We start from the raw sequence: 27,407 nt of genomic DNA on the forward strand, positions 1-27,407 counted from the left end.
GCTAAGCTTCTTGTCCTTAATAATTACCTTGTTGATCATAGTAATTTGCCCTTGTCTGCTGCTTTCAGCTAAAATAACATATCTTTGCTTTGATAATTACAACCTGCATATAAATAGGTACTCTTCCAATTCAAGACTTTTGCTTTGACTAAAGGCAAAAAGTATGGGGTAGTGTGCTCGCATATTAGATTTATACATTCAGGGTATGTTTTAAAACGCTGTTCCACAGGCCAATCTTCTCATTCCCCTGCTCCCTGCTCGCTCATAAACGCGTTTGTAGGACTGAGATTTAAGCTGCATAAGTGTTCTTATGCCTGTTTTGGTAAATGTGCTGTAATTGCTGAAAAGGCATATCCGTACATTTAAATGTTGCATATTTATTGTCTGCAAAGAATAATCTCACAATTATAGATACATTTATTCAGCAATGTCACAGTATATTATTCATATTCAGCTTTTGACAGTGTATGATTAAACTTAAGTTGGAGAATTTTGTTTTGAGTGGCAAAATTGCACGGATCAGGCTCTACTGCGAGACAAGTTAAAAGTAGGGTTATGTTTCAGCAATTTAATGTGGTTTTGAGCATCTCTGCCATTACAGCAGTTTAACCTAGGGCTGAGAGTCTTCGCATGGAAATCGCATAAAACCAACCAGAGCAGCAGTATTATTAGTCAATATGCCTTTTACAGATAGGGCTGTTCACTCATAGCACACATCCATACAGAATGAATATTAAACACTTACTTAAATATTCAAATTGCTTTAAATAAAGGATCAAAGGGTTTAATACAACTCATTAATTGTAGGAAGAATAAAACCAGAACAATGCAATCGATTTAACAATAAAGTCACCCAAATAATTAACTAATCCAAATGAAGCATATTCATAACGTTTTTCTGAAGATGGCAAATCTGTAATTATTTTAATTGACAGATATTTTGAATGATACTGTTCAGTATTGCTGTGCTACATCAATATGTCACCAGGAGAGCAGTACATTGAGTCTTCTTTGCTGTTCAGTCAAATGGCTTGATGGATTCCTGGTGTTCCAGTGATTTCTCAGTTCAGAAGGAATCAATCCTTGGATATTGACATTGCTTTCTTTACCCACTCAAGGACTTGGAATGGAATACAGGATAATTTCATTATTTCAATGGTCCAAAACGTGAAGACTGCATCTCATTTTCTGTGACACTGAACTCTCCCCAGTACTTTACTGCATGATACCTCAAATTATATGAGCTTACTTGGATCATACGATAAGAGATGTGAATTTGATACTCATGTTGCCTGAGCAATCAACCTGATCTGACTCCAGAACTGCAGAGAAAGTGGACTCGAAAGGCAAGACCTTCTTGTTGTGTAATTTTCTGTTCATTGAACAATCTATCCCATGTGGGTAGTATTTCATCAGTTAGAATATTTGAAGGCTCACTGAGTATTACAAAAAAGAGCATGAAGAGCATTGGAAAAGCACATGCTTCTCATATACTTGCAGATATTAGGGCCACATAGTGTGACTGGGAACTTGCTGCCTATATCCAGTGCTGATGCTTGACTTTCTCCAGGGAAATAGGAGACTCGCTGAGGAGTGTTTGCTCTTGTGATCTCCAGTAGAATTGCAGACTGCATATACAGTGACATCTGATTCTGAAGTCATAATGCCCTTTTTGTCAGACAGTTATCTCAGCACTTTTTTTTCCAGAGATCATCAAAAGTTTCATGGGTAACACAGGTAAGGGCTAACAGAGTAGTTTCAGGGTAAACGATTAAGGGTACTTAATGTTTTAGTGAAAATTAGTTTATAGTTTTAAGACTGATGGATGGACAGGAGAAGTAGGGTGATACAGCCAGACAGGAGGAAGTTATTGGAAGTTATTTTTCTCCCCTTTAATCAGTGTGCATGCAGGCACACCTCTTTGGAAGACTGGGCTACTATTCTGTTCTCAGCACGCTCAGGCATCCTACGGCGTCTCTTTGAGAGCAACACCCTCCTTCAGCAATATGGCCAACCATCCTGTTTATCCAAACTGTGCAGTTTATCATTGCGCTGAAAAAGTCAAATGCAGAAGAATCAGTTATTTTTCTATTAAATACATTTGAACTGATTGCTGCTGTCATCACTGTAGAAATTCACATTGTTTTAATACTTTCATGCCACAGTATATTTTGCCTCTTGTGAACATGATTTCTGTGATATTTTCTATGATTTGTTTTTAGATTTTTGTATGTTCTGTTTCACCATGGACTAGCAATAGCACGTTGTAATAGGCCAAAAAAAAGTTACAGACATGGTATGGCTAAAAATGAAAATCCCATACTTAACACCCACAAGATGGATCAATGTTTTCAGAGAAAAGAGGTTATGTCTGCATCTTTCTCTTTGTAGTTGTTTTTGACACGAGATTGTGCTTCAGTTTGGTGGCTCCCTTCTCCTGTGGGACCTCAATCTCTTCAGGCTGCAAAATGGGGACAAGAAAGATCTGAGGGAATGCGAACTGGTATCCTAAATAAATAAAAGTGATCCACAACATACTTGTCGTGTCACTGCTTGGAAGGTCATCTTATTGCCTCCCGGGCATGAACACTCACACCCCCTGATCTCCTGATCCACCTTGCTGGTGTCGTTGATTGCGGTGCATCGTGCTGCAGGATGAGCTCTCTGAAATGAGGTCATAGACGTACGCAGAGTGAGTCACCAAATCTCTCACCTCGCAGCCCTGGGAGGTTTGCGATTTTGCTCTATACGACGTAGGAACCTGGTGAGCATTTTTCCTGTGGTTCGGCGTTCTCAGCGCGTGCTTGTGTGTGTGTGTGTGTGTGTGTGTAATACACAAATGTAGGTCAGGCTTCAGCTTTCACTGCTGCGTTTCTCCAACTCCATCATTCGCTGTGATGTTTGCTTGCAACTGAAGCTGTGTGTTTGAAGACCCCAGTGGTCTGGGTTTTGGAAGTTTGCAAGTAGAGATACGATTAACAATGAAACTGAGCGGCCTTTGTTGTTAGTGTTGAGATCATTTATTCATTTGGCATTTTCCAGCGGGGGGTGGGGGGCTGTTTCACATTTGATTCACTATTGCCATACAAACAAAGTTTTAAATTGTGTATTCTTGTGTTCAATATTCAGCTCTTCCTGCAAGTAAAAATAAAATGATTCCCCTTAAGAAAAACAGGAAATTGAATTTTAAGATGTGTATATGTAGGTTTCATTTGACGGGCCTGATTAAAGGCTTATAAATGGTTTATAAAAACGTCTTGTATCTCCCCAGTTCAAATCTGACACCAGGTTTTGGGTTTGAATTTGCAACTGTTCATGTAAAGATTTTGATTTCCTCTGGGCTCTAATCAAAACGTTGTGTTTCACTTCATTGCAAAGTGTGCCAACTATTTACAATCCAATTTCAAACTTCCCCTCGTGAAAGAAACCAGAAACAAAAAGCATACCGTAGTTGTATTGGGTGGAATTTCCTCTTTTGTGTAAATTATTATGGGAGGTTGAAAAACAATTGTAAGGGTAGAAAGTACAGTAATGGAGAACAGGAGACCTCGCTGTCAATATTTATTTTTTGCTGCTCTGGGTTAAATGGGTTCATATTAATGCTTCAAGTACTCACAAGGCATTTTTTCACATTTTATGCAAAGATATTTGCGCTACTGAAAGTTTTATCAATTGATTTAACACATCTCTGCACACATCTTTCACTTTACTGAACAGGTGCTAAACAAAGAGTGAAGCAAAATACTTTATTCTCACTACTAATAGACCTTGCCAGGTTAGACCGGCAGTGAAGATGGCTTAATGGCAGGTGATTACAACTTTAAAAGCAGGCTGACCTACACGAAATCAGCACCGAAGGCAAATCTCCCTAGATACAGAGCAGAGAAAGAATGAAAGAAATATAAAACCTTCTTGACTGACCTCATGCTATCAAACTCTGCTGTTTAAAAGGAACTTCCCTCTGTGTCTGTTGAGCTATATTAAGGACAAAGAGCTCATACCCCATTTCATTGTTAGAGCCAGTAAAGAAATTGTTCAGACATGATATTACAAATAGCCTGAGTGTAAATGAAGAGATGCACATTTGGAGGGAACCAAGATTTGTTGTTTAGCTTGCTCGGGAAGGGTGCCTTTTCTGTTTTTCCTCTTTCTCCTACTAGATTTATTTATTCATTACAAAAACGATTACTGGACGTGCAAATATGATCGCATGGCGCAAACCTGATGCCCTGATGGCTTTAATGGAGTTTATGCTGAAATTACATTTTTTGGCGCCACTCAATTCCTCTGTGTCTCATGAAGGATATTTTATAGCACCAGACACATTCTGGCAGAAGGAAGGTTTACTAGCACTGCAATCAATGCACTGGATATAAAAAGGCCGGCTAATAGAGTATCATATTTTTTATATGCTTTTAAAGGTCTAATAGCATGGTGTGAAGCACTGAAGCACTTGAGATGCCAGGGAAACATTTCAAAGATTGGCGCATCAAATCATTTCAAAACTGCGATTATTCCAGCACGCCGCTGACATGATGAATGTCATCCTGGCACAAGACCTCAGGAGCTCCAGGAAGTCACTGCCCTTCCTGTTGCTGGAGAGAACTCATTAGTTAATGGAGTCCGGGTCACAGGTTGCTGAGTGCCCCTGGGCTGCCTTACAGAAGGTTGCATGTGTGAGCCCAAGCCGGGGCAGAGCAGTGATCACTAAACAGGGCCTGATGGGATGGGTGCGTGTTATAGCTCTTGCCAGTGTGCTGTGCACAGAGGCTGTGTAAACAGGGAGCCATGCTGGTACCCAAATAACTGGATTCTCCTCAGTTGCTATTTGCTTCAGTGTAAAGGCAGTAACAGAATTAAATAACCTGAAAACCATTGATATGCTTAACTCTGACCTTAGCTGTGACACCATCCATCGCTCCAAGACTGTACTCCTGGTCTGAACCCTTATTCTAACCCTAAGTCCAGTTTTAAATCTCAGCCTAACCCTAGAACATAGCCTAAAGGCTCCAGCCTTTAATTATCCCTCTGAACCACACCACCATGGAGGCCCAGGTCTTTAAGCTGCCTGAACATACTGAGGATTTTAAACGTTTTGTCTTAGCTCGCTGTACAACAGTAACTGCACTGAAATATTGGTTGAAACACTGAAACCTGAGGGAAATATTACCTGCTGTCAATGAGTCTGACTTGAAGCGTTATAAATAGTTTGACCATTCCCACCATTAGCATTTGGTCTTTAGAATCTCAAAAGTTTCAGTAGACTTATTGCCAAATAAAAATTAGAATTTGGAAACGCATCTTGCTTTTTTGCTTGGTTGCAGAGGTGCATTGATTTTTTTAGACACTGCATAAGACCAAAGATCCCACAGGCCCCTGTCACCTTGTCAGTCTGGCTGGTTTCTACAAAAATAGTTAGATGTCCCAATCTCCCAGCCAGGCGCAGACCCACTACCACAATGACCGGGCCTTCGCACAGGGACTGTTTAAGCAGCAGAGGTTCAAATTTGCCTTAGGAGACCCGCTGTAATTCTTGGACATTAAAAGTGACTAAAAAAAGACGATGTCGCCCTTTTGAAACAAAGCAAAAGCCGAGTGGGGCTTTTCAAAAGGTCCCCGTTGAATTGGTGTGTGTGTGCGTGTGCTGATGAGTTAACTTCGGACAGTTCATTGAGACGGAGATGATGACAGGAATGTGCTGAAGGCGTCTGAATGACAATGAGGGGTCTGGAGGAATGATAGAGAAAGTGTGTGAAGACAACAGGGGAGGGAGGGATTGGTAAGCTTTGTTGTGCCCTAGAGCCATTGTGCGCCCCGACAACTGCAGGCGGAGGTGGGGCCCAGGGGCCAGAAGGGAGGTCAGAGCGAAAAGCCTTAATTGTGTTATTTGGGGGGACCTGCCGGCCTGAAGTGCCGCACCACAGAGAGGAGAATAAAAGGTTTCTGCCTGTCTGCAATGTGGGGGCGCTGGGAGGAAAGGTGGGGGTGAGGCGACAGAGCGGCGTGGGGTTGGAGAAGTGTGGGCAGGCAGGGGGGGGGGGGAGGAGGAGGAGGGACACCCCAAAGGAGCATCTGTTGAGGCACGGGCCATATGGAGGCTTCATTCAGGCCTGTGCAGGCACGAGCTTTCTGCCTTCTGCCACCCCCCATTGTGACTGTGCGGTGTGGGCTGCGGAGCAGAACAGATGCTGCTTCAAACTGCATCAGCCATCAGAGAAAAGGCATGAAAGTTCAGACTTCGACCATATTTTTTTACAGAATATCACCCCTTCTCCTTTGAGTTCTGACGGTGCAAAGCAGGGATGGGATTCAAGTCTAGTTAAACCATATGATTCGGATCCGAATAAAATAAATGAAGTATGTGGCTTTCCTCGTGGCCGCTTTCTGTGAGGTCGTGCACTCTATTGTAATTGCAACATTCAACTGACGAGCCAAGCAACCTCCTGTCACATCGGATTTTATTAAAGTCATCACTGTGGTATGTGGGAGCAGAGTTCACTTTTGGTCTGTGGAATCAGGAGATGGCAGAACAAGTACATATGGCTTACATAAGCCGAACAGCAGAAATACTCCATCGCTAAGTGCATTGTGAGGCCAGCCTACTACAGCCATTCACAGTAAAAGTAATTATTTACTTGAAAGTAAGACAAGAATGACAAATGGCCAACTCTATTTCTTTTGAAAATATGGTATATTAGACCATTTTTTCGTGATATACAAGGTACAACACAACAAAGTCTAGCAGATGTATATTTAATTTCTTACAAATATTCTTCCAATGAAAACTACAGATTTGACATTTCGCTAGTTAGTTCCATAGGCCACTTGTATTTTGAGTGTGTTATAGCATAGCAATGGTACCTCAGAACAAGCTTTGTTACGGATACAATGTCCAAGGACTCGTTTATCTATGCAGTACTAATATTATTCTGTCATTTGATAGTGGTTTTGAGAAATTGGCCCACAGCTGCACACTGACTCAGACATTCTGGAAAAACAAAACAAAGTGATAAGAATGATTTCCTTTCGAATCGGTACCTTAACTATTCCCCTAGAAACAGAAACAACTTCAGAGAAGCAGCCAGAGGAACCTGTAATTTTCAACACTAGATGGCATCGGTATTCGATTTCCAGTACAGCTTTGTTTTTATAGTACATGGTCATGTGTGTGTGAGATCAGGCCTTGAATGGTTTCACTGCCTTAAAAGCTGCAATCCTGGCATTCAAACACATTCATCCATATTATTTTATTTACAAGCACCCTTATGATCATTGCTGTAATTGTGGTTCTTGTAGTTACAAGGTAGGAGACAGAAAATTGAGCTTACATGTTAACTGGCTTTTGAAGATGTGGTAAATCTGCCTTTCCAATGTACAACAGCTGATGGCCCTAAGTCAGCAAGGGAGTGCGGTTTAAAAAGTTGGAAATTTTAACAGATGTCAGCCCTCCAAATTACTGCTAATTCCACTGGATCATCATTTCATCAGTTCATCATTTGGGAAACACATTTTTTGAAAAGGACGATTCTGAAGCTTCTGACAACCAAAGAAGTATTCTTGACAGAAAGGAAAGACGTGCCTCTACAACATAACAAAACACAAAAATAGATTTATTAAAATGATGAAAATTGTATCCCCAAGTTGCTGTTTTTAAGTACTGCACCACGTCATTTATTCTGAATATTTTTTTTTAAATCAGAAAACACCCGCTAAATTGTTCCTTTGAAATATTTCAGATTTGTTGTTTAAGGCACTGTATTCTGAGCACATAACTGTCATTCCCCCAATGTGCAAAGCGATTATTATGGCAGACAGCTGACTAATTCTACACTCTTCCAAGATCAAATAATATACTGTCTATATTTTCTTACACAGCCCCATTTCTTAAATATGCAGCTTTATGGTTGAGACTGTAGGTCCAAGGTTACTGTTTGCCTGGCTCTTTCACACAACCCTGCATGCAATGCTGTTTTTTTAGAAAAGACCATGACATGCCATGAGAACAATTGGCATCAGTAAGACAGACGATCAGTATATTATGTAGTGCCCAACAGTACAGTATCAGTGTCTTGTAAAAACAATTTTACCTACCCAGTAACCCTCATGTTTGTCCTGCATTGTCCTGTATCCCTCATCTTTCTCCAGCCGTTGTGCACCTGTAGGGGATATGCCAGAATCGGACATCTTGGCATTCTTAATTTCCCCAGAGAAATTCATCAAATCGCCATAATGGAGCTACAGTAATTGTGATTTGATGAGCTTATAGGCATAGCTTTGGGGAACTTAAATTCTCGGGGTGACGCTCAGAAATTGGCAGTGTTGAGGTTAATGGCGTTCTGCTTGTCTTGCTCCTGGCTATTCATCACCTGAAGAGAGACCGTACAGTTTACCCCACTGCCCTGAGCCTTCCACCTGGCCAGCCATGAGAATGATCTAACTTTTTTTCCCTGAGCGGGCCCAGTGATTTCTGTGGTTTATTCATTACATGGTGGACTCATCACAAAAATTGACATTTTTCAGTCTGATTTTCACGACTCTTAAAAAAAAAAAAGTAAGGTATGTTTTTATTTCGTTTTTTCTTTGCAAAGAGATGGGCTGTGGGAGGATGTGGAATTTGCTGAATGTTTTCCAAAAGACATTTCGCATACAGTGTGTTAAGTTTATTGGCCAACGAGAGAACAGAACTGTGCACTGACTCACCGGGATTATGCTGTCTGCAGTGACGAGCTGTGTATCTGTGTTTGTAGGTCGTACGCAGATGGTGTTTTATGTCTCTCTGGTAATAGAGACGCGACTAAAATAATCATGATGATGGTGCTTTACCACACTCTAGTACTATAGTAAGCACGAGACTATGACGAGCCGGAGTACCGCCGCTGTTTCAGATATTCGTAGTACAGCGAATTACGGTAAAACATAAGAAATGAAGGTATTCGTTTTCATTCCTTGTTTTATTGTATTTATGAGCAGCGATTTGTGTGGCAAACGTGCCCATTTATCAGAAGCACATAATCACAGCTTTCTTCCTATCTGCGACCGTTATCATCCTCGTCCTTTTTCCCCCCCTCTTGTTTCCATCAAGAATTATTTAATGAAGTATGGCACCAATAGGGGTCTGTGTGAAATGGTAAAGCATTAAGGTTTTTGTGCAACTCGAATAATCTTATAACAAGAATTGTGAGGCATAAAAAGTATCATTGTTGTAACTTTCTAAACTTTCGAAACGAATGTTTATTTGGTCATTTTTATCAGCCTTTGAAACATGGAAATGGCGGAGCTTCAGGTGGGTCAGCAATAAGTGAGGCGAGACTCAGGCGTTCTGCTAGTCAGGACCAGCTGGTAAATTAAAGAGTTACAGGACAATGATATTAGCCGCTATTATCTTCCTGGCGGTGCGAGAGGTCCGTTCTTACCGCAAAAGATAAAATAGCGGTATGTGAAACGTCTTTTTCCAAGAAGGGCAACACACACAGTACCACTTTGAGGAAAACAGTTGCATTTCTGGCAGTAACTGCATTAGGCATCTCTTGTCTTTGAAGGTGTTACTCGTCCGCTTTTTACTGCCGAAGACCCTTTTAGCCAATGTCTGCCTGGAATTTTCTCCCCTTAAACATTTTGTTATATCTCTGCAGCAGAACAGCAGGAGCCTGGTTGTTAAAGTGAAGCTAACCCCCTTGGCTTTGAGTGTGAACAGTCAAATTTCTTTTATTTCTTAATGTGTCCACTCAGCAGACAAACATATGAAAAAAAAAACCCACAAAATAGCAGGTGGAAATTTTGGTTTGGTCTTCAGAGGTCAGAATGTTCAATTCTAGGCCTGTCAGGTAGCTGAAAAAGCTTTGTAGGCCTTCTCCTAGGTGTCTACTAGCTTGGATAAAAATCTGGGACAAATTGATCAATTTGAAAAAATTCTACATAATGTTTTGTGAAGACTTGACCTGGAATTAAATTTCTCGCATATAATAAATAAATCATAAAAATATTGAAGTAATAACAATAAAAACCATTGCAATTGCTATAAAAACATTTAGACACTGCTAGAGAGCCCTTTTCTGCTGTTAGGCATTGAAAAAAAACCTAAGAGTTGCTTTCTGGTGTGAAAAAAAGGAGCACTGATAAGAAACTGATTGATTACCCCTTCTGAGTCAATGACTGGCAGCTAGAAGGCAGGTGGAATGCAGTCTGAGGCTTCTAGAGGAAGTCTCGCCACCTAAGGGCTCTGAATGGCTGAAAATACAATGAATGACAGCGTTTTTTACCAATCAGATCGCCTTATTTCTGGTGGTCCTGCTTCAAATATCTATTCCAAAGCCAATAACGTTCAGTTTCTTCCAGGTCTGGAGGTGGGTTAGTCTAGCATTTTGCGGATATATATATATATCGTGCTTCAGAATAAGGTAAAAACGTGGGATATATATATATATCTTTCTGGGTTTTGCGGTCTTGTTTTGCTGGCTTATTGATTACTTTATCGATACAGTTTGTAAGTGCATCATCAGATAAAAAGTGACTTTGTGATTGTCTTGTTTTTTTAAAAATAAAAAACGTTTCTTTTTAAAAGCTCCGGTTGTCCTTTTTCGATTGATAACTGGTTTTGTGGTTTTGTTGGTAAAAAACGATTAAATACGACGCAAAATATAATATAAATATTGATTTACACCATGGTCGCATGCGACTACGCCAGGCACGGGCTTGGTTTGATTAAATGAACTTTTTTTTTTTCGTTCTTAAAAAACGGTTTTGTGAAGCTCTAGTTGAACCCTTTTCGACTAATAAAAGGTTTTCTGTACAGGTTTTGTGGTTTTGGTGATGTAAAACGATGAAGTGAGATGCTCCTTTTAAGTCAATTTTTTTAGGCCGTAGCCACCTGCGTCCCCTTTTGTATTAAGAAGTATTAGGTTTACCCGCAGCGATCTCATCAGAGCTACAAGCACACTGCGGAAGACCTGGGTTCCCAGTCCTGGTCCTGGGGACGCCAAGACCTGCTGGTTTTTATTGTAGCTGAGCTCTTTACTTCAGTAAATCCTTAATGGACCCAACAGGTTTCTGCAGCCTTCCCAAGTTTCATTTTCCACTCATGGGTTTGACATGGCAAGTTACCTATGAAAAGCCAGTAGTTAAAAGGCACCTACATATTTAGGAATTGAAAACAATTACAGTTCCAATTAAGCTTAATGTTAGGTCTGTTAAGGGTTCACTTGTTTAACTGAGTGGTCAGATGGCAACAAAAGACCAGCAGGTGTGGGGGTCCCCAATCCTGGTGCTAGGGACCCCCTGCCGTAGGACACAGCCCCTCTCATCTTCCTCTTGGCTCAGCTGTCGGCCTGCTGTCCAGGTGGTAGCACCAGGGGACGTGGAGCCTTCCAGAGCAGGAAAGTGAGGGCTTTTGTCAAGAGATTATCTGGATTGCACATGTGACCCGTGCAAAGCCATTGTGAAACCCTGTACCTTGGGTTAGGACTTCTTAATTACCGCAGTACTCCCTAAAGCAAGTGAATATGACAGTGTAGCCCTCGTACATTAGAGTTGTTGCAGCTTTTCTCGTTCCCTCTGCCTTCCACTTGTCTGAAACCCAATTTAATGGCAAATTGTTCAGGATAAGATCGGTGACGAAACTGGGATTCTTTCAGCTTCTTTGAAGTGTGTAGTAATTCGGCTATTGGGAATATTTAGTCATGTCTGTAAAAAAGGTGAGGGAGTGGCTGCTTGCAAACGCATCGTATGTTTCATAAGCGTTGCATGCTTCAGAGGCAAAATAGAAACACACCTTATTATTAAGTTGTAAGAAGACCATAAGAGTTATAACCCAGGTTGTCATAGCAGAGACCAATTAGAATTGTGTATATGTTACTCAGTTTTTGACTAGGGCATTGATTGATTGGTGTTTTACAAAATCAGAATGCACTACAGTTTTTTCCAGTGTGGAAGTCTTTTGTAATTTTCATAAAATAAAAACGGATTTCTTACAAATAAAAACACGAGATACCGACTCCCCTCCAAGTGAGATACTGTACGTCCTGCTGTGAGAGATGGATTGAAGATGAATGATTGCGTGTTCCTCACTGTCAAACAAGTGAGAACCAGGACAAGGCTCTAATCTAAATGCAGTACCTGAATTACAGTTTGGGGAAGCTTAGCAGTGAGATAGTGCTTCAGTGAGATGTCAGTAATAGGATGTGGATGCAGACATTAATCCCAACTCTTTTAATAAGGATCATCATTTAGAAGACAAGACAGTGTGACAGACACACACACATATTTATATAAGGCAATGCCGAAGAGGAAAGTCCCTCTTTTTTATCCTTTGTTCCTCCTAGTGCATATTTGGTATCTATTCTTTTTGGTGTGTAAGTTTTAGAAGGCTTACAGTGAGATCATATTGTCTACAAGACCAACCTTGTTCATCAAAGCGTTTAACTGCATCGGAAAACAATGGCAACACCAGCCTTAATCTGGCAGAATGCCTGATTACTGATTGCATTGCAAATACACCATGTATCATATAGCTCTTTAACCCTCAAAATAAACGCAAGCTTTTGAAATTCACGAACAAGTCTGAGCAGTATCTATGGGGAAAACCAAAATACCGAGGTCTGTGTTGCGTGACAGTGCAAAACATTATTCCAGATCTATTTTCAAGTCAGATTGTCAATGGATAGAGCTCAAAGCCCTGTTTTACTGATGCAAGCTTAGAAGTGGTTATAATGTTTCATCAGAAGGGAAGTTCCCATGTGTACAAACACCTCTCTTCCTCCCCGCCTCATAATGTGAATTTTCAAATCACTCCCAGTTTGTCTGATCTAAGGCAAGGTCTCCAGGCATCACTGCACATGAGCCCAGCACTCTCCACCTGTTCACTAGTTTGTTACACATCTCAGGAAGCGTAGTCAGGATTCCTTTCTACTTGGGAAAAACACAAGTGACATTCTGCCCTTTTTTCAATTTTCCTTTGAGATTTAATGCAATTTGATTTAATATTTGTCTAGAGCTGTAATTACTGTGCCAGGGTCTCCAGTGCCCAGGGGTTGTTTATGAAGTCAGTAATACAGATGAATGTCTACAACAGAGGCCCTCTGTGTTTCTTTAGAAGTCACGTTCTGATCTCCAGATGCAGCCAGTCTAATTTTGCTGCAGCGTGGCTCATCTCGAACATTGGTAGTGAAGTGCATCGGTATTCCTGCACAGACTAGTAAAGTCTTGTCGGGTCCCGAAGTGACCTGAAGCGCAGTGGTTTTCCCCAGTCAATCTCGTTGTGTCACAGTTTGTCTGCCTCTCGGATTGATTTAGGGTTCGGAGGCAGTTCCAGACTGCTTTCGACTGGCTCCCTTCGGCAGATGGAATGACTCACGTGATGTTGGGTCCCCTTGTACTTGGAGAGAGCCAAGCACTGCCTTAAAAACTGGTGCTGGAATTGTCACACCTCATCATGCTCCTCATTTACGAGCTTCTGAATCCCAGGACATTTTTGGAGGCCTGACCTCTGAAGTGATTTGGCATGTACTGTACATCTCTTCCTACAAACGAACTGGGGCTGGACCGAACGGCAAATTCCACTGAATGAGCTTTAAAAAGCATAAGCTTGTAATTATCAGGCAGGTTAGATTTTGAGGACAATTTGTATTTAAAACATCAAATGTGAATTTTAACAATAAGTTGGTAGTGTTCTTTGGAATACGTTGATTTTAAAGTGTTAACATCTTTTCTTATATTGTTTTTGGGGTTTTTAGTTAGTTAATATGTTGATATTTCAATGATTTTTAGCACGCCCCTGGGTTGATTTGATGACTTTTTGTATTGTGACGCGTATAATCCTCATGTTGGCTCCAGATTTAGACCTCAAAAGTTTTCTCTTTATTTTGATATGACCTGTAGAAAACATTGAAAAGTCAGGCAAAACAGAAGGAAATGAATATTATCCTTATGGCTCTCATTCTAAAGGAGGTTTTCAGTTTTAATTAACTGATCCACCCTTCTGTCATTTGCTTGATTGACCACTGACAGTGAAAACCGAACATCTCCACGAACTGACAGTGTTTACAGGATTAAGAACCGGTGAATAATTTCTCCCGTCCTTGCGGTGGTTACACCTATGAAAACATAGCACGTCAAAGATATGCCCTGCAGGTACAGGGCCCGGTGATGAACTCTGCTCAGCCCGTAACCTTGTCTCTCCCAGACTCACGCACACCTTGATGGCTGGCGCTGAGTTGTCAAATCACATTGATCAATAGCATTTTTTTTTCTTAAACTCAGCATCTAAGCTGAGAGTAAAGCATCCATTGCACCAGATGCCGAATGATATCGTGTGTCAGTGGACCTAATGGTGCAGGTGTGTCTGATCAACATGCTACACTTTCCCTGCTTCAGTGATCACGCAGGTTGGCGAGCAGGAACATGTGCGACTGGCACAGTTGCTAGATGCAGGTGTCCATGTCAGGACTTGGGTTTTGGTGTCCACCTACTGTACCTCCATTGTTTTTCCGATTGATTTGTATTGCCATTCGCCTGGAAATAAATAGGAGCACCAACAACCTACACTCTTCTATTCCTCCATGTACCCAGGTCAGAAGAAATCTCTGCTGGCTGGTCAGCGAGGCTCCGGGGCTTTGGGGCTTCGAAGTGACGATACAGTGGGTGAGAGAATGAACGCCTGTTGCCCTTTTCCCCCCTGCGCAGCTGTTTGCCCCAAGTGAGAGTGGGATGTTGGCGTAGGTAGAGTGCGAGGAGGGGCAGCTGTGGGTATTAAGACTGTGTGCTGTCAGGAGCAGTCTGCATCAAACGCCTCCTGCAACAGAACGAAACTAATTTCCCCAGAAAGCCCCGAGATAAATGCGCTGCCTCTACCGCTGCCTCGGCTATTATTATTTATTAACCATAAAAATTGTTTTCCTCTTATTATGCTTGTTATGGAATTATGTCTAATTATGCTCTCACTTGTCAGAACAGCTTTGTAAATAAATACAAGGGTTTTAACAAAGACAAAAGGATTAAAGTCAAAATGCAATGTTCTCTTCGCCAGAAAATATAGGTGTTACTCCAAAGAGATGTTGTCTGTGAGTTAGTTTCTCATGTCTGTCGCATTAAAAATGAAAACAAGTTCAGCTGCTGAACAAAATATTGCTGGATAAAGAGGTTCGAACAGGGAGCTGCGCCAGCATGCGTGGGCTGCAAAGGAACAGGTCGAGGTTCATTCCAAGCTGAAAGGTAAAGAAACGCAACATTTCGGCTGTGGAGCCTTCTTCAGGTGTGGGGGGATAGAGGGACAGTGGCAAAGAAAGCTCGATGATACACTCCCCACTCTGGCTGTTTTCCATCGGTGGATTATCTTTATTGCCCCAAGGCAACGTTCAAGCTCCCAAGACCCTCTCTGCACCCAGGAAACACAGGTCTAACCTCACCTGCGAATACGTTTAGTCTTAATCTCCTTAAGAGAGATGATATAGTCATTAAACCAGCAGACAAAGGGGGTTCTGTTGTGGTGTGGCAAAAGGACCTACTGTATATACTGTATCGGTGAAGGCTCCAGTCAACTCACTCACACTTCTACATACTGTACCATCCTGCTCCACAGGGCCTTACTACTAGCTACTCTACCGAAAGGAAGTGGTGTCCACAATCTGTGTCTTTATTTTACTTTTCAGCACGGAATGAGCCTTTACCTATTCCTTATTATCAGATAAGATACCTTGGTTTATAGTATTGTAAGTTCTTAACCTTTCCATTTCATGTGACCTTTCAGGATGGTTGTACTGTCCTTGTGTGACACGGGAAACCGGCAAATAGGATCCGTTTTAACTCCATTCCGATGCAAATCTAGTGGCTTTTCACTGCTGACTAGTGCTGTTGCATATACTGTCCTGTTACTGCAAGGAGTAATCAGCTGCCGAGGTTTACTCTGTACTTGTCTGCTTGTTCGAAATGAAGCAGGACAGCCTTTGCCAAGTGGGAACATAATTTGATTCACCATTTCTAATCGCAAATAGATCAACCCAAGATGCTGGACTGTGCTGGACTATACCAGCAACCTTGTTCTTGGATCTGAAAAGGGTTTTGTGGAATTTATAAAGCAATTAAAAAATATGACCTACATGCAGTATGTAACATTTTATTTGTTTGGATTATGTGATGTATTTAGTTTTTAATGATTATCTAGAAATATAACAAGGATTCATCTCCTTTGTTCCAGTTATGTTTTCTCCTCCATATTGGTCTGCAGAGGCCAAAGGCATGAGGTTATTTCTCTCTGGAGGAGAGTGACTGGGAGTGTGGAGATATCAAGGGTTCCGGTTTCATTTTAAGTGTTTTCAAAACACTCATTCCCTCGTAGCCCTGAAAGCTGTTTCCTGATGGATTTCTTTAGCCTCCAGCAGAAAAACGATGCTGGATTTCACGAGGATTTGGAGAACACATTGGAGACTTCCTCGTTTTGTTTTTTTGGACAGCACAACTGTCTACCCCCTGCCCCTAGGGATGGAGGGGAAAGGGGCTAACAGCCAAACCGTTTAGGATTCAGCCTGTGCTCAGATTGTTTTTGACAACGGAGATTGAACCTAAGTGTTTTGCAGTTCTTGAGAGGATCAAATCACTTACTCTGTCGATTTTTAAAGCTGTTGGGCATGCAGCAAAAATGTTTAAACAATTGTAGGTTACTGTTCAGTGGGATTGAACAAATCCAGCTACTCAGGATTTTAAAACAACAGAAATTATATGAAATAATGCAGAATTTAAATAACCTCTGAATGAGTTTAATGAAAATAAATTCCCTTAAGAATCTTGTTGATGGTATGGAAAGTACTTTGTTGGCCATTTCTAAATGCCTTCTGTTAAAGTATCGTCTTTCTTGTGTGTTTTGACATAAAAAATAAGCCATTTGTAGATTGTATTTTATTGGTCTTGAAATATATCCTGGAAGTTTAACTCATATCTGCTGTAGTTTTTGCATTATTTTTGAAGAAAGTCTTATACATAATTAAGGAATTTAATCTTTGAATGGAATCTTTTTATTGAATGATAGAATGTCAAAAAACCTATTACATGGCAAGATGCTAATTTGCCAGCTGAAATGAGAATTATAATAACTGTCCCACTTTTCCTCATGAATCAAACAGTCTTAACGCTACGGAAGCCGAAAGCTATATATACTTATTTTAGTCTATTAATTTGTGTGACACATCCATATTGCATTAGGTAAGCAAAAGATAAAGTATCATCCATCCATCTCTCAATGGTTCAAAAATATTTTTATTTCAAGAAGTCTAAAAGACACAACACTGAAATCAAATTATCATTTGATTGACAGGAAAGTTTAGCATTCATATTAGATTTTTAGCTCCGGTTTTAAAAGCTATCATCACTGGCTGCATGTGATTCATTGAGCAAAGACACTGAAAGATATTAAACTTATAATCTTTTTGCACAAACACATCTTCTGTCACAACACTGGATATTCCATTAAAGTTATGCATCAGCAGCACTTAGTCATAACACTAGCAATAATACAGTGTCTAATAATGCAATGATAACTCTAACAATGGGTTGAATTGTATGAAGAACAGGTGTTTTTAGGTTTTATTTCTGTAGTGGTAAAGTCACTGTTCTTAGAAATGGTATGCAGTACAAACCATGTACAGTATGAGAGATCGCTTAGTTCTTCCATTTCTTTCACTTAATGGATTTCCTGCAAAAGATTTAGTTCCTTTGCCAACATTCTGAAATAGGTATAATTCTCTAATTTGGCTCTGCATAGTGCATAGTGAGCAGTTACAAATGTAACGCTGATATAAAGGAACCATCTTCATTACATTTCTCATGCAAAGCAGCAGTAACTATACTGAAACCCATCAATGTAAAACAAAGCTTCAGTTATTTATTACAGGGGTATCCAAGCTGGAGAGAGAGATCTTAAGGTTTGCACATCAATATTTGATTGCGTAAAGTCTCCGAGAACATGAGCTTTGAACAATGTAACAAGTTAATTGGTTTAATTAAGTCAGGAATAGTCAGCTGTAATCTTTGAGAGCTGTGTTGGGATTTGCTCATCAAATGATCTCTAAACTGAACAACTTTGCCTACCTCAGTGCTCAAAATGGTTTCCAATGTTAAGAAGCAGATGATTTTAGAGTGACCCCTAATACTTTCACATTGAAGTAACTTGCAGAATATGTGTCAAAGAATGGACAAGTAAAACGGGTAAAATATTGACGTGGAGTATGCCCACCCAGCTACATTTTTAAATATTTACTATGGTGATGTAGTAAAGCTCACTGAAATTATGGGAAAACATAGTGAGATAATGTACTGCGTATATATATCAAAATCATGGACAACTTCAATCAAAACAAAATGCGATCTTAGTGCTTGCACACGGGAGAGAGAACTGCAGAGTTTAATCCCCGATACCAGGGCAGTTTCTGGAGCAGCCTGCTTTACTCACATGCAGGAATGGGATCACCTGTGTCTACAGTCTGCTCAGCTCAGCCGCGCCTGCAGCTTCTCCGTCAGGTGTCTCTGGACCACGGCTCAGTGTCCAGCTCAGCTCCTTCTGTGTGTTGCTCTCCGCTTCGGATTCAGCTGTAGGTTTTTCCCGGTATCCATCTCTGTTTCCTTAGTTGTAGATGGCACACTGGAATTTACAGCTGTGCTTCCGGTTGTGATTTATGGTTTGGGCAGCATGATGGCACAGAGCTGGGGCCTGGGTTCAAGTCAGTTCCAGACTCGGTGGAGTTTACAATATATATTCTCCCTGTGTTCGCTTGGGATTCCTCCAGATGCCCTGGTCTCCAAAGACAAATAACAAAGACATAATGGTAGGTTAATTGGCTTCTGGGAGAATTAACCCTGGTGCAATTGTGTTTGTGTCTGTGTGTGCCTTGCGATGGACTGTGGTCCTGCCTTGCTCCCATTGCTTGCTGAGATTGGCTCCGGCTCCCCTGCAACTCTAAATTGGAAGTTAGAAATGGATAGATGGACTTGGTTTATTGTATGTACACATTAAGGACTGAGCCAAATTGATGAATCCCATTGTGCTGCAGGCTGTGAACCAGTGTCCTCTAACTCAGACCTCTTTCTTTCAGTGGACCATCAGCTCATTGGCAAATATTCTTCAGCTTTATCATTGCAATGCACATGGAATGCGCGTAGATCACCTTTGCTTGCTTTTCAGTTTCTGCAGTAACAAAGCAGCCCTACTCTCCAGGCCTCCGTGGGGCTAAGTGCACTGTGTATTGCAGAATCAGCTAGAATGGGATGATAAGAGAAAAAAGTAATAGAGGATTCTCTTGCATATGAGGCTTAGGACAGGATTTGCTTCCCTGTGCTCGCAGCGCTGTGCAGTCCCTGTCTTGTGGCCACTGCAGTGCTATCCATCTTTGAAAAGCTCAGTTCTGATTCCTAATCCCCTACAGGCTGCTGACTATGGAGGAATGAGAGACAGCTGCCGCTGATTGTGAAAGTTGAAAGAGCGAAGAAGATCCAGCCCCAGCTCCAGAGAGAGAGGTCCGCAGAGACATTGCTGGATGTCTAACCTTGAACAAAAAAAAGAGAAAAGGCCAAGTCAGGCAAACATGAATTACAAATGTATGCATGTTCAACAATGCTGAAAGATGCATACGAAAAAGCACTAAACCTTGTACGCGATAAACATTTGTTACACTCTTTCGATCGCACCATTTTTGGTTTTTAAAAGTATACGAAGAAATGAAGTTGAAAGTTTTTTCACAAGAAGACTCACCAGGGACATGCAGTCTTTAGAAATTAAAGTTTGCAATTCAGGCTAATCCTAAAACAAACTATAACTGTAAGTGCTACTGTAATTTAGTCTACTAAACCAGAATACAGAATTCCAGAATACAGGGCCTGTAAAACATCTCTGAGCTGGCAGCCAGGAAGCTAATCGGTGTCACACACAGCTGAGACGTCCTGTGGAGAGAACATTTAGTCAGAAATGACTATAAATACTTTTTTTTCATGGATGCTTCATAAACCACACAGTAGAACACCGTAGAGTGGCAGCCATGATTAACCATACACCTAAGACATAAAGTATGTGGTCACTCAACTTGGAAAAACACATTCACAAAGTTACGGCCATGATCCAGTCTTCAGCCAGACAACACTGCCTAACGGGAAATGCTAAACATGAAATATGCAAAAGTGTTTTTGGTCTTCTTCACTCAAATTCGTACTGTATGTGCAGTTTCTTTGGTTGCTGATAGAATTCATCAATGTCTGATGAAGACTGTTAATTTGAACTGCTCAGCACCACAACACATGTGGTCCACATGTGCTTTAAATTTAAAGAATCATGCTTTATACATGTATTATGACTCAAACACTGCTTTCATGTGTATTCTGTACAGGGTTTGGTGACTGGGTACATATATATTTTTGCTTCTTAATAGGTGGCATTGCTAGATTTATTACAACCGGTTATCTTTCTTGTATGGCATAAGTCTTCCACAGAACTTCATTTAGTTAATTATAGCTAAATGTTTTTCTTTCAGCCTGTGCTAATTTGGATATCATTCCCAACTAACTGTTTATCATGTATTAAAATAAATTGAACCTGTACTAAATGCTGTAGTTGTTGGACCTGAACCGGTTATTGCTGTTAGAAGTAGAATTTACTATAATGTGATACTGCTGACATCCAGTTGGTGTTATACAAACACACTCCCCGTAATGACAAGTGCTGTGAACTCATATTTACTGCATTACAGGTGAATTGTCTAATTACAATTCTCCTGAGTCGAGTGAGCTAGTGTGTGTGATGTCATAATGGAAGAGCAGAAGAGCAGTGATGCATGGGGGGTCTGAGTAATGCCATAGTGAGAAGCATCTGTGGGCTGTGATTCGGGCTGGAGCACGTCCCAACAATGATATCATCGACACACTCTGACAAGCACAGTGATTCTGCAAATCAAACATGTTTAAAAAGAGTTCCAGCACGAGAGCAACAACACGATGAAGCCTTCAAACCACTCATTATAACCACCGTTTAGCTGTCTGTCTGTGGCAAGGTTTACAGAACTCCCAGGGAAGTAAATCGTGCTCTATTCTATAAACTTGGAGTTTCACAAGGTGTGAAAAGTGAGAATCATTATATTGCAATAATATGCTGCAGTATTTTTTCTGGATGATGGGAATGCTTAATCATTACGGCAAAAAGTACATATTTTGGTGAGAAACGAATTATACCTCAGAACCTTCTTTCATGTGATCAGGTAGATCAGTACAACGGTGTATAGTTTTTATTTTTGGTACTGTATATTGTAGCTACCTTTAAAGTGAACTTTATTGTGCAAGAATGGTGATAGGAATGATAGGCTTTTGTAATGTTCATCAGAGCTGCCTGTGACCCTTGTGAGCCAAATTAATCTTGCATTTTGCCGGCTACCTGAAATGTTATGTCTTCAGACAATCACAGATGGCTTTTTGCTTCTTTATAAATCATTCAGAGCTCGGCTTCATAATGCAAAATGCAGTCTGAGACTGAAGTGTGTTATTTCAAATATGTGTAGTCATCTCGAAGACATTAAAACGTTTTAAGTAGGCTATTATGCAGAGCTGAGCATCTTTCTATCAGAATTTGTAACATTAAGAGCTTTGTTTCATTCTAAATTGGAAAACAGAATAATATGTACATATTATAAATTCTTCTAAGAATTCTAAACACACATGATTAGAATTATTAAGGCCTGCAGTCCCTATTCCCTGTGCGCCAATGTGTACTGGATTGTGGATTCAAGATGTCTTATTATTGCAGAACTTCAGCTATTACAACACTTCACTTAGGCATTAAATGTGTGAACACACTCTTTAAGAATCTGCATGTGTATACAATGGTGAGGAAAAAATTGGACGTTTTTGTATTATTCTATTCTTTTCACTCCTCCTTTTTCCTTCATGCGAGAATGTGATTCTATGGCTCTCAAGTGCTGAAATTTAAGCTATTCTGTTTTAATCTAACAGTTTATCCTGATAGATTCGTATTTTGGTAGGATAAAAAATAACATTTTAGTTTAATGGATGCATAAAGATACCCTAATCACAAGGAAAATGTAAGCATTGAAGTAATGTGTCTATTGTGGCTCTAATTTGTGTCACTATTTATAAAACATTTTCACAGCAGTGTACTGTACCTTTAGGTTTTGGGAACATGTCAAAATCTGATGCCCAGAGAGGCTCAGGTGTAGATCGCGGAAATGCTCAGTTGACGCCCCAGGTAGGGTTAGGGTTAGCATTCACACAATACTTAAACAATTTTTAAGGTCAGCGCTGGCTTTTGGGGCCCAAATCAGATTTAGGACAGGTGGTTTTGTTGTCCTATCTAAACCTTTTTTTCAGAAACTCTCTGGGGCCTGGATGGCGCCATGCAGCGTGAGGTAGTCGGTCGGATGAAGAGTTATCACCAAGCATTATTGAATCTCATTTAATTGCAAGAGCTTTGATCACTGACTTGATTGTTTCCCATTCATACCTTTAGGTTTGGGGAACATGTAAAAATCCGATGTCCAGAGAGGCTCAGATATACAGTACGTCATTACTGAATTGTAAAAAAAATACTTTATCAGCCACTGTCTTCACTAAGTTGCAGCTGCAAGACAATTACAAATTATATGTCAGATGTTCAGCAAGGCTAAGTATAGTATTCAAAAGATGAAATGATGAAAAAGACCAGCTGCTTGTTTGCACACCTTTTTTTCTGAAACACAGATGTCAACAACCTGAACATTTACACATTGTATTAATGTCAGGGAAAACACATTTGACTCTCATGTTTGTTTGAAAAACAAATTTTGTTCTTTTTTTTCCCATTAACAGCAGGTACAGTGGGTATCTTTTCATGTAGAGTAATCCAGCTCTTTTTATTAAAGGTGGATAAAAGATGTGCTTGTTCATATAAACATTATTTTACATACTACATGATGCATTTGGGAGAATGTCATTTAGTGACATTTTGTTGTTTTCCTGCACTAAAATTGCTTTCAATGGGAGAGTCAAACAGAGCCCTCTGAAGCTCTCATGTTGACAAATGAAACCTATTTAGCCCACCTTGAACAGAAAGAAATTGTCTCAGTCTTCATACAGAAAAAGCTGTGATTTATTTCTACATCACTGTTCAGCGTGATTTTTTTTTTACTTAATGACTTAATTAACCTTTCTCAGCTGACAAAATTTAACACCCATTTGAATCTGTCAGTAACATTTTGTTCAGTATAATTACCTCTTATCCACATTCTTTTCTAACTGGACTAATACAGCCATTAGGTGCCATGACAGACCAAACACTTTTATTCCTCCTCTTAGCCTTTGTTTCTCTTTCAAACCAGTTACTAAATGATGCTGTTCCACATTTTTAAAACTAGTGCTGGAATTTTGTAACTGGAGCTGCCTCTTTTTGTCAATGGCTGGTACCTACATGTATGCAAAATGAGGTTAGAAGTAAATTTCTCTTTTCAAAGGTTACAGAAAGTATTATTCAAAGAAAAAAACAGTATTAATCAATATAACTGAGACTTATATGTCGAGGTAAAAAATTAGTTATTTTCTTTGGGATAAAATACGGCTCTGTGACGAATATTGAATTAATGTTTCATATTGTCATTTCAATAATAGGGTCTGATTCATTTTCATTTCTACTAATGACCCTTTTTTCAGTCAGCCAGATTATATGAAATAGTAACACAGCATCTGTGAATGTCCATTAACTTCCGTTTGCTTTTTAAGCTACATTGAAATAAAACATTTCCAGCCCCTTACATAATATGTACTGAAAGCACACACTTTATGAAACTCCCTCCTTTAAAAATAAGGTTTGGTTCTAAAATGTGCTCCAAATTCTAAGGAATTAAGTCTTTAAAAGTTAGATAGATGTAGAAGAAAGTCCTGAAAATATCTGACATCACCTATCTTGGCCTGGGAGGTCTTTAACATGAGAGAGTGATCTCAATCACTCTTCATCTACCTCCCACCACGGAGTGGTCTGGCTAACCAGTGGAAAACTGCGAAGAAATCAGACACAGTCACATCGCTGCTTATTGCAAAGAATTTATTTTGCCACAAAAACACTTCCATCCCTAAACTGTCTTTGCAACCTTCAGCTTCGTGATGCACAGAAGCTGTGCAAGGCAAGAAAAACGGGAGATCTGTACATTAAAAGTGGTTAGGAAAAATGGTGTTTCTTCAGATATAATATAGCCTGAACTCTTCACTAAGCTCTCTGCAGGGATTAATATTAAGACAGACGCCTGAAGCACAATGCACAGGCTCCCACAGACACTTAGCACTAAGGGATCTCTGCTCTGTACCATCTCATTTCTCATAAGTCTTCTTATTTATCTTTCATAACAGACTATAGCACCTGGAGGCTCTATTATTATTATGCCCTTTAAAAATGATCGTCTAATGGTTACCAGAATCAATCGTGGTGAATATTATTATAGGACCATGGAACACAATTAACTAACACTTGAACTTTCACTTCATTCCTGTCCTGAGGGTGTCTCTCTAACTAGTAGTGTCCCTGTTTTCTCCAACGCTTTGAGACTTCAATTCTGCACTTTGACCACTGCACTCCCATTGCAAAGACATTGATGGAGGGAAAGATTTTGACCCTCTGTTGATATCATCTGACAAACCAGTACCCCCTCATTGGAGCTCGACCTTTGCCTCTACCGCAACATTAGTCATGTGTTGGCTGATGGTCCCAGAAGAAAACAACCTTCCAGCACAATTTTCCACACAGGTGAACGCACATTCATTTGGTAAGAACCTAAAACACTGTGTAGTTGCAATGTGCGCAAAATGTCTGTTGATCTCCTGCAATCACAATGAAAGGAGAAGGTCTCAATCTGAATTTTTCAACACTGCTGTCTTCTTACAGTATTATAGTGTAATCTGTGTAAATATCCATGCCTTCGGTTTCATATCAATGGCAGAAAGATCTCCGGGAGGAATAACTCTTGATCCAGTTTCCATCACTCAGTGGTCCGCTTGACTTGCGGAGAACTGGGAAGTAATCACATCACTGCTTGTTGCGAAGGACCTTTCTAACGAGAAAGTAACTTTGTCCCACCTGTAATCTGTCTTTGCAAACAATGTGAAATCCAGTCCTGAAGCCCATAGCTGGGCTGCGGTTCAGAGGAACAGAATGGAAGGAGGTTGGTGCTGTGCTGCTGTGCCCCTGCTGGGGTTCGATCACTCTCTCACGGGCTCAGCGCCACCTGCACCACTCCCCTGACAGAGCCACACTCCTCCGCAAGAAAAGACCAGTTTCTTCACCATGGAGTTTCGAGAGGGGCGACGTCACGTTCTTTAATATGCTCCGGGCATTTTTAAAAGCTAGAGGACATATTTGCTGATGGCTATTGTTTATCAGACTTCATTAGACCTTCATGCAGATGAGCATTTTTTCTAAAGGGAGTTTTGTGGCTGTTGATATGCAAAATGTGCCTGAAGGTTAAGGAAAGATCATTTTTTAATTTGTACCCACTTCTTGTCTGTACTCGTGGATTATGCCTTCTCATTATGGTAAAGGTGGAATGCTGTCTGCTAGGATGGAACTATCTAGTCTTGATATGTCAAGTTAAAAACAATGCTTTTAAATGTAAACTGACAAATTACATACATTAACATATTTGAATCATATATGCTGTTTATGAAATGTCCTGAATTATAAATGCTATGCATTTTGAGAAATCAGTTTATAAAGTTTTAATGCAGTTTCTATCACCTAAGTATAGCAATTGTTTCTTAGCTTTCAAAAATGTATTCTATCCTAGAGTTTCCTAGACAGCATCTTTCCACAGTTTATATATTGAATAATAGTGTTGGAAATAGATCTGACAATGCACAGAAATCTCCAACTGCACCGTCCACAAAATACTCCTATTCTGACATCGGAAATTTAAGGAATACTTGAGAGTTTTTTTTAAGACACTTATCAGCTGCAGCAGAGTAAGCAGTTTATTATGCATGAGGCCATATCCATTAGATGGTGCTGTAAGTGTCATATCACTGTCACTGCTAATTGTAACTGTTTTTCAAAAATTGAATTGCCTCCCTATATGAACATGGAGTGAAATAAGTTACCCAGGTTGTCCTCAATTTTATATTCAAGTCAGTGCAAAAATCAGCTTAAACATCCACATTCCTAAAGGTCTAACACCACAAGGTTTTTGAGGATGGAGAAAAGTTCCACTGAAAGTGTGGTGTTCAGAAAACATGATTTTTATACACACTCAAAAAAATAGTCATTAAAAAGTGAACATGAAGATTTATGTCAGTTGCAGAATAAGAGAAGGGGCTCTTATCTGAACTTAAGTTCAAACACAACAATTACAAGGAAATCCTAATTGCTGAATAATTCATGCACTCTTTAGAATGCCAAAGGCACAAAATGGAATTACTGTACAAACCTTTGGATAAATGAGAAAAGCAGACACTAAGAATTTCAAATGATAATTGCATGAAATCCAAAGTTGGTCATACAGAGAGAATATTAAATAGTACCTGCAGGATCGGTGTGTAAGAGGAGAACATAATTATAAAGCAGAAATCGCAGGGCTGGCAGGGCATATAGGTCTTGCTATAGGAGCTGGAATTCATTCTTGACTGGTTCAACAGACATATTTTCAATTATTTCTGCCCCAGCCAAGGAATGAAAGAACTATTGCCTGGAGGTCCAAGCAGTACTTTTTATCCAAACAGGAATTGATTAAATTGCTTTATCTGAATTCAAAGGAGAATTGGCCTAATTAATATCCTGTCTCTGATAGGCTCAAGGCCAGAGTGGAGCATCTTAATGAAGTGTTTTGCTTTAAGCAAGTTACCTGTATGTATAGGAGATTGAAAAGGTTGTGCTTTAGTTTCTCTCTAAAGATGGTAAGTATTACATGCGTGGCAGAAAGGCTTCTAATAACTGCCAAAACTATATTAACGATTTGTAAAGCTTTCCAGCAGATAAAATAATCTTATTAATAACACAGAGAAAGTGTGAAATGAATTCAGATTAGGAATGTTAAAATACAACATGCTTAATATTAGTTAATTAACCTTGTCATGACCTTTTATATTAAGTACTGCAACTGAGTGTGTTAAAAATAATGAGAAAGCAAGGTCTTTTTTCCCATCCCTTCTTTAGGTAAGTAAAATCAGGAAATGAAAGTTTTAACAAGGCTCATTGTGTGAGTGACCCTGCAGTGATCTGCCTTCATCTTGAATATGCAAAACCACACACAGGCCACACCACTCAAACCACTTGGTCATAGACTGGCCACTGAATTGACTTCCAGAATGTGTGCGTCACAGACCTTTTATAAACCCTCGACAGTCTCGTTTTAGGCTGTTTTGCTGATGTTCTGCTCTTAGTGAACAACATCTTATTGCTCTGAACGATAGCTGGCTCT

The sequence above is a fragment of the Atractosteus spatula genome, chromosome 9 (assembly GCF_055471065.1).
Source record: "Atractosteus spatula isolate fAtrSpa1 chromosome 9, fAtrSpa1.hap1, whole genome shotgun sequence".
Taxonomy (NCBI): Eukaryota; Metazoa; Chordata; class Actinopteri; order Semionotiformes; family Lepisosteidae; genus Atractosteus; species Atractosteus spatula.